The sequence below is a fragment of the Siphateles boraxobius genome, unplaced genomic scaffold (assembly GCF_051911475.1).
Source record: "Siphateles boraxobius isolate OS27281-9 unplaced genomic scaffold, OSU_SipBor_1 7, whole genome shotgun sequence".
Classification (NCBI taxonomy): Eukaryota; Metazoa; Chordata; class Actinopteri; order Cypriniformes; family Leuciscidae; genus Siphateles; species Siphateles boraxobius.
The window spans coordinates 25,097,211-25,110,828 of NW_027509197.1; the positions used below are offsets into that span (position 1 = coordinate 25,097,211).

Here is a 13,618-nt window from a genome sequence, read left to right on the forward strand (position 1 = left end):
TTTCATCTAATAAACTCTTTTTATTTTCACTCTCATAATGTTCAGCTGTCCAGTAAATATTTAACTAGCAACAGCATTAGAAAAGCCTCCTTTTAAAAGCTCCTCTTTATTCAACAGAGTTATGAGCTGCCTATTTATTGAAAAATCAAACATCTGCCTTTTACTTAATATTTTTATTTGTTTTGTTCACTTTTTCTTAACAAAACACTAACGATACCAATTCCTCAGAACTGGAAATCGCATCACACTGGATCTGCAGGTGAAAGCTGAGATAGGGCGGAGCCCGTCCCAACCCACGCTGTCAGATCCGATTTCGAAACCCAAAATGCGAGTCGCCGCCGTGTCTAGGCAACAGCGGGACCCGTGCGGGGAGCGCAAACCGTTCCGTCCTCCTCAAAGAACGATCGGCGAGAGCGGAGCGTCTTCATAGATAGACTCATACAATGCTCACAATCAGCCCCCTCGAGGACTGACTGAGCATGCTCCACTCCCAAACAAGCAACACAAAGCTGATGTGTGTGTCCCCACCCGTATATAACGAGGGCAGGGAACAACACACCGTCTATAATCTTGCTTGCTCGCCATAATAATGATAGATATATTGGGCTTGACAGACAACAATAAATAGACAAGGACAGATATACAGAGAGCGCTTGCTGAAGGTGCAGAAGCTATCGCGGTCTGATTTCAGGGTTGCTTTATAGTTTCCTGGTCTATGACGTCACCTATGTCGTAGCGGGCTTCCATTGGACTGATTTTACACGTGCTTCACGACGTAATCACGCAGAGCGTTCCCACCGCGTCTCAAACGCAGCGTCTCGTTCCCTTGAAAGGGAACAGCAATATACATCAAATGTATCCATTTTATTAATGTGTACAGCACTAGGCCTAATAACCAAAATAATCATATTAATCTGTAACTGACTGTATTTGAAGCTAATATGATTTTTTTTCATGGAGAGAAGGAAAAAATATATAAAATAAGCTCTTAAAACAAACACTGATCATGAAAGGCACACTCCCAACAAACTCTGCAAAAGCAATTACATTAAACAATACTGTGACCGTTCGTTCAGAATACAATCAAATGTGGATCATTTTTTTTAATGAATTCTAGCAAAGCATCTGTTATGTTGAAATATCTTATTGTTTAAAGTTACTTTTGTAATTTCAAAAAAATTCCCATGGGGCAAATATTGTTTATGACACTGGTGCTACATAATTCCTGGTGGGGACTCCCTAAAACTAAATCAATAAAGTATTTATCTTTCTCTATCTGTCTCTCTCCATGTTTAGCCTCTCAGGCCTTTGTTTTTAGAAACAATGCAAAACCTCCATTTTCACAGGCCAGTGCCAAAAGCCACCTATCTTCAAAGATTTATCACATGTAAAAACAAAACATGCAAATCAAACTGACTCGAGATCATGTCAGTACCGTATTCATGGCAGCACTATCATTGATTTTTAACTTGAATGAAAGTGAAGCTGTGATGGATGGGCATACATCTCTTCAGTGAGTTGTTCTGTTATTTAATGTGTTTTCGGATTGTTCTGCTTACAAAACACTGCAAAATATCTTTCCAAGAAATTTCAGTAGACAAAAAACTTCAGACAACATGAGCTGTGGAAATTTGTGTTTGATCTAGGAGCTTTAAGCAGCCTTATTAATAAGCGTACAACATTGAAAACACTGTAACGTTAAGTCTATCCCTCACAGCCTCGCGTTCATACCTGTCATGGCCCTGCTCTCAATGAGGTCTATAGTATACTTGTGGCACACCGGAACACAGTGACATCAACTATTATGCAGGGAGATTCCTCCTGCTGCCACACGGTTACCACGGCAACAGATGAGAGCAGGGCTGCTGCTGCTGCTATTGCTCTAGCTAAATAACCTCTTAAGCAAAATCACACGAATTACACAAAATATAAAGGCATGTCGATTAGAACATTGCTTGAATTATTGTCTAAACTTGTCATATGCGTATCTAAAAAAGGTTTTTAATCTTTGACAGTGCTGTTTTTTTTTTTAACAAAGGCCTTTTGGCTGCGCAGTCGGTCCACACACTTCCTGGTAGACATGCAAACAAACCGAATAAAACAAAATACATCTCTTATGCGACACTGCAATCGAACTCACACGCGGAAACGTAAGAAAAACGCTCTTTGACTTACTGGTTATTGAAGTTTGGCCGTTAACGCGATGTATAGTCCATGTCTCCTTGTACTGAGATCGAGCTTCACAGTCACAGCAGCAGCGCGACAGATGCGCATCAGACGCGCGTGACCCACTACAGCACAGCTCGCAGGATGAGAACCCGCAGGCCTTGACATGTATAATGTCAGTATTGATATAAAGAAGTTTGGCTTTTTTATATGTTGAATGCAGATGAAATGCTGGTGAATTACAAAAAAAGAAAGAATTTGAAATCGATTTTTTTTGTCACTGTTAAACGTTATTGAATATACAGTAGTTTTGGATACTAAATAACAGGAAGAACAAATATTGAATAAATTCAATACAACAACCTGTCCTAAAATTATCATCGGAAATAATAAATAATAATACTTATGTAGCTAACACCGGGGCTAATTGTCACAAAGGCTATGAATGGAAAGTGTTTGAGTGAAAAGACTAACTATGCTTTTTTGCTATTAAAACAACAAACAAAATCAATAATGATGATAATAGCAAAACAACAAATAATATTACAAATAGGCCTAATATTAATTCTCATTTATCATCATTTTAAATTACAGAAGTCAGGGGTTGAACTCACTGTCGCAAAAATGGAAAAATGGTATGCAGTTCAGAGGGGCGTCGGATGGGAGGGGCATTGTGCCCCATTCTTTGAAAACCTCCTTTCAAAAAATAAAAATTATTTGTTTAAAAAAATCTTTATTTAAAATGATAAAAGTAAACGTTTTTATTTTAACTTTTGTTCAACATTTTAAATGTTTTTTTTTTTCAATATCAACCGCTCACCCTATTCTTTAATCTGTCTCCATGACCAAAAATGGATAGATTTGGGAATTGGAAGCGTTCTGGGGCGCAGAGCAGAAGAAAAGGGGGAAATGATATAGCTAAACCTATTATTTTAATCACAGTAACTAAGTCTTGACAATACAAGTCTAACGCTTGTCTGCTTGTCCAGGTTTTTTTGAAGGGGCAAGTGAAAGAGACTGCACGTATACAGCTTACAAATTAAGTGATAAAAATAACTAGGGAAGCATCGAAACGAGAGAATGAATCTGATTTTATTAGCTACATTCAGTGTAAACAGCGATTGATAATGGATAGTCTATGTTTTAGGTATAGGTGGCGCTGTTGAGGCTATATACAGTATATAATGTATATAATAAATTATTTAAATTGATGTCTTATTATAACTGAATTTATTGATAAAATTTAAGAATTTGACATGAAAGATGATACACATTTAATAAGTTTTAAAAAATCAGCCTTTATAAAAGGTAAATATCGCCCTGGGGCAATTATCACAAATATGCAGATTTAAGAATGAAAAGCTGAGAAATAGGAAGTGGCCAATTCGTGCATTAGGTCTTAAAGTGACAGCAACATGTTAATCAAACAACTAAAAAATCACTCATTGCTTTAATGCATCTGTAATTAGTGGGGGGCGCCAATGATCTTGAATGCCCCTCAGCAACGTTGCGCCCCTGCTTGAACTGATATTTGACTGAAGGTTATTGTTCATTAATGTGATGGACAGATTGTGACGTTTCATCTTGGCACGTTGTCACGTGTATTAAATCTAGAGTTTTTTTATAGCTTTTTAAAAAATTAGGGCAAAAACAATTGTTTGATATTACTGTATTAAACAAATTAGCTGATGCATCTCAATAATTATTTTATTCTTTAAATGTGTAAGGAACTCAGCTTTTTGGAAATATTAATAATCAATAATATCTTGTTATTATTAATTATAAATATTTGGGTCAGTTAATTGGATTAACTTGATGTGGCTGAATTAATATTACAATCAATTAATCAGTTCTTCCAACGAACTATTTTGATTATTAATTTATTCTAATAAAGGGTATCTTCCATGGCCACCGAAGAATAATTATTTCTTCGCCTGTACAGTACTTTGAGCCAGTAGTAAAAAACGTGATCGTAAAGTGACTTGTATTGCAAACAAAACAGAACCAAATACATATTATGTACAAGTTTTATTAACTAAATATAGATATTTATATGAATATAAATAAACTAAACAACATACACACATGAATACATAAATAGGTTAGTGATAGGATGAAATTGGAAACCGGAAGAGGGTCTATGAGAAGAACCATCAGAATTTCATTTTCACATTTCATTGAATTGAATACTTGCATTTGTAATGGGAACAATTCTTGAAGTTGTTGAAAATTGAAGTCGTTGATGGTTCCGGCAGCGTCAAGTGGAAGTTGGTTGAGCGTTCTCTTTCTCCAGGAACGCATGATTGGAAGTGAGGAAGTCAAAAGGATGGGTGATTGGAGTCGTTGTTGGTTGGAGTCTTTGTTCCAAAACTCCTGAGATTGTCCTTGGTTCTTTGTGAGAGAGTCTTCTCTCTCCTGCCTGAGCCCACCTCTGGTTGGAATCGAGGCCTGCTGGGCCCTTGGGGCCCCCGTGGAGGGGGAGGGGGCTCCCCAGTCTCACCAGAACAGTGTTGCGGCTGGATGAAAAAAACTAAGAGAGGGCGGTCACTGTTGCCTGCCTCTGATATACCCTGAGAAAAGAACCAACCCCTAAGGTTTGAATGGACCTATGAGTAAGGTGACATGTCCGAGAGGGGAAGCGGCTCTTAGTTGATTTATGGTCTTTGTCCCCAGCATGCTTAGACTGTTCATTCAAGCTCAAATAGACATAACAAATTCACATAGCATTCTAAGAGAAGGTGATGTACATCAAAGTGTGTGTCATTAAATGAGGATTAATTTGCTAGGAAGCATGATACAGGTGAGGTTATATTGACCGTTGGGTGGTTGTTCAACCACATACACCCCAATCAAACATACCATGTTGTTATACCTAATAGTACACGAGACAGTAAATCATCACAGTTTCTGTGAGGCATGTTCCTTCATAGATCAGAGTAACACCGCAAAGTTTATTTAATTAAAGATGGTCTCTCTCTCTTAAGCATGTGGCGCATGTGGCCTTTGAGGTCGTAAAGTCTGTTATCAGTCTTAAAGTGTTCTGTAACTGGACACCCGGCTGACAAAGTAACTTCATTTGTGAGGTTAGTTTTGGGGGAGAGTTTCATAGACCTTTATATTTATTAAATATAGTGAATATGAATAATTAGTGTGTGTCTGATTGGTCCAGACCCTACAAATGTTATTTAAAAGCCACGAATTAGTTCCCTATTCAACATAGCTAACGTTACCTCTAAGGTTTATTTACCCTACTACTAATTTAGCCTACTAACCATTTAGCCCGTTTACCTTGATTTAAACAGGTTATATGCCATACATCTATGCCAAAGCTGTTTTTGATCGATGTGACATCGTAGATGTATCGTCTGAACTGCACTCTACAGGGACGGGCGGAGTTTGTTTTGTTTTGTTTTGCTGTCAAGGAAAGAGAAAATTGTTCGCTCTCTCGAGTGTAGCCTAATGTTTGGATTCCCCCAAGATCACAGAGCTAAATCAACAGGATATGAACACGTGAAAACACATAGGCTATCTTTGTTATTTTCTAATTTGTGGAAGTAAATACGGTTGTAGAATGTATGTTGATCGTTTTCATTCCATGAATTATCAACTGAGATCGAGCGAGCGCCCATGGCATGATAAATCCTAATAGCTGTAGGCTACGGGAAAAATTCTTTTACTCACCCTCATGTCGTTCTAAACCTAAGACTTTCATTCATTTTCGGAACACAAATGAAGATCTTTTTGATTGTGCAATTTTACTCTTCAAAAAGTTCCATATGAATTGAACAGTTTAGTGCAAATTTTCTAAAGACACTCGGTCGCTTAATAAGATGAACAGATTGGATTTAGGCATTTATTCACATAATATTAATCTCGCACATCAGTTGTGGTAAATTAAAGCAATAATCCCCGCAAAGCTGTGTTTTACACAGGGTGCGAACTACGGGGGAGTTGGGGAGCTCGGTTCCCCTTAATAAGACACGGGCTCCCCTGAAAACGTGATTCGTGAAATTTTGGGGGGTCTCAAAAAATATTGACAATGTTTTATTTTGACGTGCAATTTCAGTTTTGTCAGTGTAATGTGATCATCTTGGAGTATTATGTGTAAAATTGCAAAAATATCATTAATCCATGCATGACGGCGATTTAATTCACTTCAATAAAGGTAACTAGGCTATAGGCTACATGCTATTCTTGCCATGAGCATCAATACAAGGTGTGGTGGCACAGCGGTGCATATATTCCAATAATGTTTAGTACACGTTAACCATAGCCAGTAAAAGTAACTCAAAGATTCGTAGAAAAAATATAAACGTTGGAAGCCATTGATCTGCGCGCGAAGTCCTTGAAATCCATTTTGTGTTAAGGTAAGGCCTTCCCAATTATGTGTTGTGGCTGGATTGTTATAGGTCTGCTTTACTCTCCTAATTGAACGGAGGAATTGTGGTATTCTTCTGTAGCCTGGAGTAATTTAACCCTTGTTCAAGTGTACTCAAAGACAGCCTATAGACTATTTGTGGATGGCTGTTTGCTGTTTTACTTATCAATTTGTGTCGATAAAGTAGGCTAATAGGGTGAATCCCGTATATAGTGCATACACTTGTAGCTGTTATGTATCTTTTGGAAGTCCTTGAAATGAATGGGTTTCTCATAGCACAGCGTCGCACATTCCGCGTCCTGTCTGAAAGGCGCCTCGGCACGCGCAAGTTCGATAACGTTATTACACATGTATTCCTCCGCCATGCAATGTAGTTCCAAAGAGGTTGCCATGCAGCAACAAATAATCACAAACACCAGTTGCAGTAATACTAATGCAATACCAGAGCCCGTCTACGGAGAGCCTGTTCACTCCCCATTAAGTCCTATTGTACCGAATTTTGGTTGTAGTACCACCAGAGTTCCACTGGGGGGCGATCGCCCTGAGTGCAAAATGAATGGGAGTCTATGGAGCTAGACGGCTAAATGTGTCTCTTTCACCCGATTGCCCTTGAAAAATCTCAGATTTGATTGTAGGTTTTGCAAGTTCAACATGGTTTATAGGTCGAAAGTTGAATGAACGAGTACTTATGTCCTTTCGGTATCTTACAGGTTGAGTTGTTGTTGCCCATTACACGCTAGCATTCTGCTAATGAACGCTGATTGGTCAGTGAAGGACTGATTATGACCATAGACCAGGGTTGTCCAAACTAGGGTCCTGGAGGGCCACTGTCCTGCAGAGTTTAGTTCCAACTTGCCTCAACACACCTGCTTGTAAGTTCTCTTTCATAGGTTCACTCAACGCTGCGTAGCTTAGACGCAGTGGGAACGCCCTCCGGGTGCGCCGATTGTCTGAAGCCCTTATAGAATCACGCCAATTCATTGGCTGATGGCGCGGGCGCCGTCATGACGCTCCTGCGTCATCATATTATACTAGCGCGCGCCATCTGCTCCTCAGATTTCTCTGCCTTCACGAAGCGGCAATCTTAGCCCTTCGATTTCGTTTTTTCTGAGCCCGTATATTCGGATAATCACCAGCTTCTTCATCTGCTTCTTCATCTGAACTTCAGCGACTGCGATTAGTGGAACTCTGTTCTCCTTGCGGTGAAGTGCCATGGAGTTTCGTCGTTGCCCGCCGCCATGCGTTCGCTTTATTGCGAATGACGACCCACACAGTAAGTGTATCAAGTGTTTGGGTTTTTCGCATGCGCGCGAGGCTGTTTTAGGCTCGTCTAAATGTAAATTCTGTGACAACCTCCTTCTCAAAACCCTCCCGCTCTCGGCTCGCGGTTTTTGAGAAGGAGTCATTCGTTCCCCCCCGTCGCGCTCCCGAGGCTGCCGAGGCCTCGTTGGATTCCGCGACCTGGGGCTCGGATGTAGAGCTCGAGGATATAGAGTACGAGCAGACGGGCCAGGCCCTTTCTCTCCCTCCCTCTCCCGAGCACGCACGCGGTGTTAGGCCAGTCGAGTTTTCCCATGATTATTTATGCCCCAGCCCGAGAGCACGCGAGTCGGTTTCTTTCGGGCTGGAACTACAGCGTCCGACTCCGAGGATTTCGGGCCTGTTTTAGCTTCTGACGCTCTCCCGCCTAGCGGCCAGGAGGCGTGGCCTACTGCGACCTACACGGAGCTTATCGACGTGCTTTCGCGCGCTACTGAAAAGCTTTCCATCGACTGGCCCGATGAGCCCCGCGAGTCACAATCATCTAAACTCGACGAAAGATTTTTAAGTGGCCCTAATTCTAGGCCTGAGCGGAGAAAGCTGCCCTTTTTCACCGATCTGCATCACGAGATCACCAGATCCTGGAAGCAGCCTTTCTCCGCGCGCCTAACGAACGCGGCAGCCGCTGACTTCACCAACCTCGTTGGTTTTGTGGAGCAGGGCTATTCCTCTATTTCAGCGGTCGAGGACACGCTAGCTACTCACCTTTCCGCGTCGTCTGCTCCGTCGTGGAAATCTCGGCCCCTCCTTCCCTCTAAACCGTGCAGGACTACTTCCGCCCTTATCGGAAAGTCCTACATGGCAGCTGGTCAGGCAGGCATGGCCCTACACACTATGGCCATCCTCCAAGCCTACCAGGCGGATGTTTTAAAAGAAATGGATGAGAGAACGGGGATCACACCGGAAGCTGTCAAGGAGCTTTGAAAGGCCACGGATCTGGCCTTAAGGGCCACCAAGCACACTGTGCGCGCTATAGGGCGTTCTATGGCGGGGGCGATCGCTGCAGAGCGCCACCTATGGCTCAATCTCACGGAAATCCGTGATAAAGAGAAGGTTTTCCTCTTAGATGCCCCAGTGTCTCAATCTGGTCTGTTTGGGGAGGCGGTCAACACTGTGGTTGAAAAATTTCGGGCCGCAAAATCCCAGTCAGCTGCCCTCAGGCAATTTATGCCCAGGAGAGCTAGGGAATCCTCCAACTCCTCCCAATCCCAGCCCAGAGAACGTCCTTCTCATAGGCCGGATTTTGCCACTAGGAGAAGTGACTCGGCTCATCCCCCGCCCGCTACGGTCTGGGGAGCCCGCGGTCGCCCGTTCCCCCGCCAGCGGCCCCATAAGCGTCTGAAGCTGAAGCGGTCTAACAAACCCTTCACCCCAGCCTCCTCGAATCGTTCCTGACCCGCAGGTCAGAAAAAGGAGAGCCTCCCTCGATCTACGAGGTTGGGACAGACCGTGCAAGCGTTTCTGCCCACCTCTCACTTGCTCTCCTTCTCTAAACCTGTCACCTTCGCCACCCAGCGTGTTTCGAAGTGCAGTTACCCCTCAACTTTGTTCAAGCCGCCTGGCGCAGGAGGAAGGAGACGCATTCAGCTTTCTCCCCTTGCACTCGACGCGTTTGATACCAGCCGCTCGAATCGGAGACACTTTCGTTTTCTCTCAGGAGCAGGCAGACCCTCTGGCCTTGGTCAAACAGGCAGTGGTGCCTCCCACTACGTGTCAGGACGTCAAGTGCTTTCCTTCACGCTGGACCGCGCCACACCACGGGAGACAGCGAACTCAGGTATGTCCGCCACATTGCACTCCACCTCCTCTATCTCACTTCTTTCCAGAATGGAGGCGTCTGCCAGGGGTATCGCCCTGGATCCTCCGCACGGTTCGGCTCGGCTACACACTTCAGTTCTGTCGCCCGCCCCCTTGCTTCAACGGGGTCTGTCCTACTGTAGTCAACAGCGCCCCAGAGGCTTCTGTTCTACAGCGGGAGATTTCGTCCCTTCTCCTCAAGGGAGCTATAGAAGAGGTTCCTCCGAAGGAAGTCGAGCAAGGCTTCTTCAGCCGCTACTTCTTGGTCCCGAAGAAGGGCGGAGGTCTGCGACCGATACTAGACCTGCGCCTAGGGTCCAATACAGGGTCCTCCCCTTTGGTCTCGCTCTAGCTCCGAGAACGTTTACAAAGTGTATGGATGCTGCTCTGGCCCCGTTGCGGCTCCAGGGCATCCGTATACTCAATTATCTGGACGATTGGCTCCTCTTGGCCAACTCCAGGGAATTAGTGACTCACCACAGGGACATTGTCCTTCGTCACATCCAGTCTCTCGGCCTGAGGTTGAACACAGAGAAGAGTGTTCTTGCCCCAGCTCTATGCACAGTCTTCTTAGGGGTGCGCCTGGATTCCGTTCTGATGCAGGCCCGTTTGGCTCCTGCCCGGATTTCCAGTCTTCTGACATGTTCGGCCCGCTTCTCGCTCGGCCATCATGTTTATGTGGGCAATTGTCGCAGGCTGCTGGGTCTCATGGCCGCAGCATCCCCCGTGCTCCCCTTAGGGTTGCTCCACATGAGACCGTTTCTGTGGTGGATGAAACCCTCAGGTGCCCGGTCCACAGAATCGGCTTTTCGCCTGTTGAAGGTGTCGCGCAGTTGTTTCCGTGCGCTTTCAATTTGGCGGGACCCTCTTTTCCTTCAGAAAGGGGTCAGCATGGTTGCGGTTTTCCGTCGCCAAATGATTACGACGGATTCCTCTCTAACCGGATGGGGTGCGGTTTTCGAGGGCAGGCCAGCATACGGAGTCTGGACTGGGGAGACTCTCGATTGGCACATAAACAGCTTAGAGCTGAGAGCTGTTTCCCTGGCCCTCCTTCATTTTCTCCCCTTTCTCAAAGGGCATCATGTCATTGTCAGAACAGACAATATGGCGGTGGTGTCTCATGTAAACCGACAGGGGGGTTCACAGTCGCGCACCCTGGACAGGCATGCGCGCCGCCTTCTCCTATGGTCTCAAGACAAATTCCTGTCACTGAGGGCAGTCCATGTACCGGGGGTCCTGAACCTCGCAGCAGATTTTCTGTCGAGGCAGAAACTCGAGTCGGGGGAATGGATGTTGAACCGCCGAACAGTAGCCCTGATCTGGGAAGTGTTCGGAAAGGCAGAAGTGGACCTTTTTGCATCAAAGGAGTCATCCCAATGCCCACTTTGGTTCTCCCTGAGCCCCCCAGCGCCACTGGGGATAGATGCATTCGCCCACCCATGGCCGATGCGGAGGCTTTATGCATTCCCGCCTGTCAAATTGATACAGGCAGTTCTGTCCAGAGTAAGGGAGAGCGGAGCTCGTCTCCTACTTGTAGCCCCTTTCTGGCCGTCCCAGCCGTGGTTCTCAGAGCTGGTTCCTCTCCTGGAACTCCCCCCTTGGGAGATTCCGGTCAGGGAGGATCTGCTGTCCCAGCTTCAGGGCAGGATATGGCATCCCCGCCCCGAAATTTGGAAGTTATGCGTGTGGCCCATCAGGGGCCGTTAGCTTTAAACTTTGGTCTTCCCGCTGACGTCCAGGAGACCATTGCGAATGCGAGAGCCCCCTCCACAAGAAAGTTGTATTCTTCTAAGTGGGGGGGTTTTGAATCGTGGTGTTCGGCACACGCTATAGACCCAGTCAACTGCCCAGTCGGTTCAGTGCTGGAATTCCTGCAGGAGAAGTTTGCTTCTGGAGCGGCCACTACTACTTTGAGAGTGTATGTTGCCGCTATTGCTGCTCATAGAGAATCGGATGAGATCCCCCTGGGCAAGTTGAGGTTAGTCTCAGCTTTTATGCGTGGGGTTAGGCGCCTAAAGCCAGTACGCTCCCCTGGAATCCCCTCCTGGGACCTGTTGGTCGTCCTGGAGGGCTTAACGGAGGCCCCCTTTGAGCCCTTAGAGTCAGCTCCAGAGCGGATTTTGACTCTCAAGATTACTCTTTTGTTAGCCTTGGCCTCTCTGAAGCGGGTGGGGGATTTGCAAGCTCTTTCTGTTAACGAGTCATGTATTGATTTCGCTCCTGGCTTGGTCAGAGTGACTTTGAGACCGAAACCAGGTTATGTGCCCAAAGTTTTGTCCACGGCTTTCCGGTCTCAGGTTGTTAGCCTTCGCTCTTTCCATCCTCCTCCTTTTGTCTCTCAGGAGGACAGAAAGCTTAACTTGCTCTGCCCGGTCCGGGCATTGAAGTTATATGTGGATCGCTCTAGTGGTTGGAGAAAATCCAACCAGCTCTTGGTATGTTTTGGTGCTGGCCGCCGTGGGCTTGCCGCATCAAAGCAGAGAATTTCCCACTGGGTTACAGAAGCTATTTCACTGGCTTATGAGGTGCGCGGTCTACCTTCACCTCTTAGCATCAGAGCACATTCCACCAGGGGCGTGGCTTCCTCTCAAGCCCTTTTTAGAGGTGCCCTCCTGGAGGACATTTGTGTGGCGGCAGGATGGTCCTCTCCGCACACTTTTGTCAGATTCTACAGTTTGGATCTTGATACGACTCCAGGTTCCCAGGTTTTGTCTGCCTGAACCAGTCGTGTGAGTTATCTGGTCTTGTACTAGTTGCGGCAGCGCTTAGCTTGGCGAGTTTGGTATTTCGTTCCAACTGCGTCTAAGCTACGCAGCGTTGAGTGAACCTATGAAAGAGAACGTCTCTGGTTACTGATGTAACCTATGTTCTCTGAATAGGGAACGAGACGCTGCGTTCGCTGCCAAGCTCCTTGCGCTGCCGACAAGCTTCCTTTTTCGGCAGAGAAATCTGAGGAGCAGATGGCGCGCGCGCTAGTATAATATGATGACGCAGGAGCGTCATGACGGCGCCCGCGCCATCAGCCAATGAATTGGCGTGATTCTATAAGGGCTTCAGACAATCGGCACACCCGGAGGGCGTTCCCACTGCGTCTAAGCTACGCAGCGTCTCGTTCCCTATTCAGAGAACATAGGTTACATCAGTAACCAGAGACGTTTTCCGCATGCCTAATGACCTTCAACAGCTAATCAAGACCTTGATTAGCTGTTTCAGGTGTGTTTAATTGGGGTTGGAGCTAAACTCTGCAGGACAGTGGCCCCTCCAGGACCGAGTTTGGAAAACCCCTGCCATAGACTGTTAAAAAAAGATTACGACCAGAGATACCGCTTGATGGCATCGTGGCATCCGAAGCGGGACCAGAAAATTTACACGGAAAATAAAATGAATTTGAGTAGCCTACTTGTCGTGTTATTCTTGTGTTAAGAAATAAAGGATACATATGGTATAGTATTGCCACCTTAAAAAACAACAACAACCAATGTCCCGCTCAATAGTGCTAAATATCAATAAAAATTGTAAAAGGAGAAAAATGCTTTGCAGGTGTGCAATGATAAATTGTTCTAATAGTGGGCAAGGGTTGTCCTATTTCTCATTTCCCAAGGACGAAAAACGTATGTTCTCCTATGTTAATTGTCAAAGCATAAGTTACCTAAATTTACGGTGGTTCACGTGTGTGTGTGTGTGTGTGTGTGTGTGTGTGTGTGTGTGTGTGTGTGTGTGTGTGTGTGTGTGTGTGTGTGTGTGTGTGTGTGTGTGTGTGTGTGTGTGTGTGTGTGTGTGTGTGTGTGTGTGTGTGTGTGTGTGTGTGTGTGTGTGTGTGTGAGAGTGTGTATTTTCGGCGTGGTCTTTTAAAACAGCAAAACAAAAACTCTTCTAGCACGTGTACTTACCTGTGTCAGCTGTGTTGCCGATGCCTCGAGAGAAAAGAAACTGCAGAGCGTGAAAGCACCAAAGTGA

General features: G+C 45.3%; 1 protein-coding gene across 3 annotated transcripts in view; it reads right to left on the minus strand.

Moving 5' to 3' along the window:
* The window catches only part of nalcn (sodium leak channel, non-selective), a 134,721-nt gene extending 132,431 nt beyond the window's left edge, over window positions 1–2,290 (minus strand). For all 3 annotated transcript variants that reach the window (XM_077216053.1, XM_077216052.1, XM_077216054.1), the window contains exon 1: window positions 2,176–2,290. The gene's annotated coding sequence lies outside the window, so the exon portion shown is untranslated. The remainder of the gene's footprint in view (window positions 1–2,175) is intronic.
* Window positions 2,291–13,618: the final 11,328 nt, after the last annotated feature.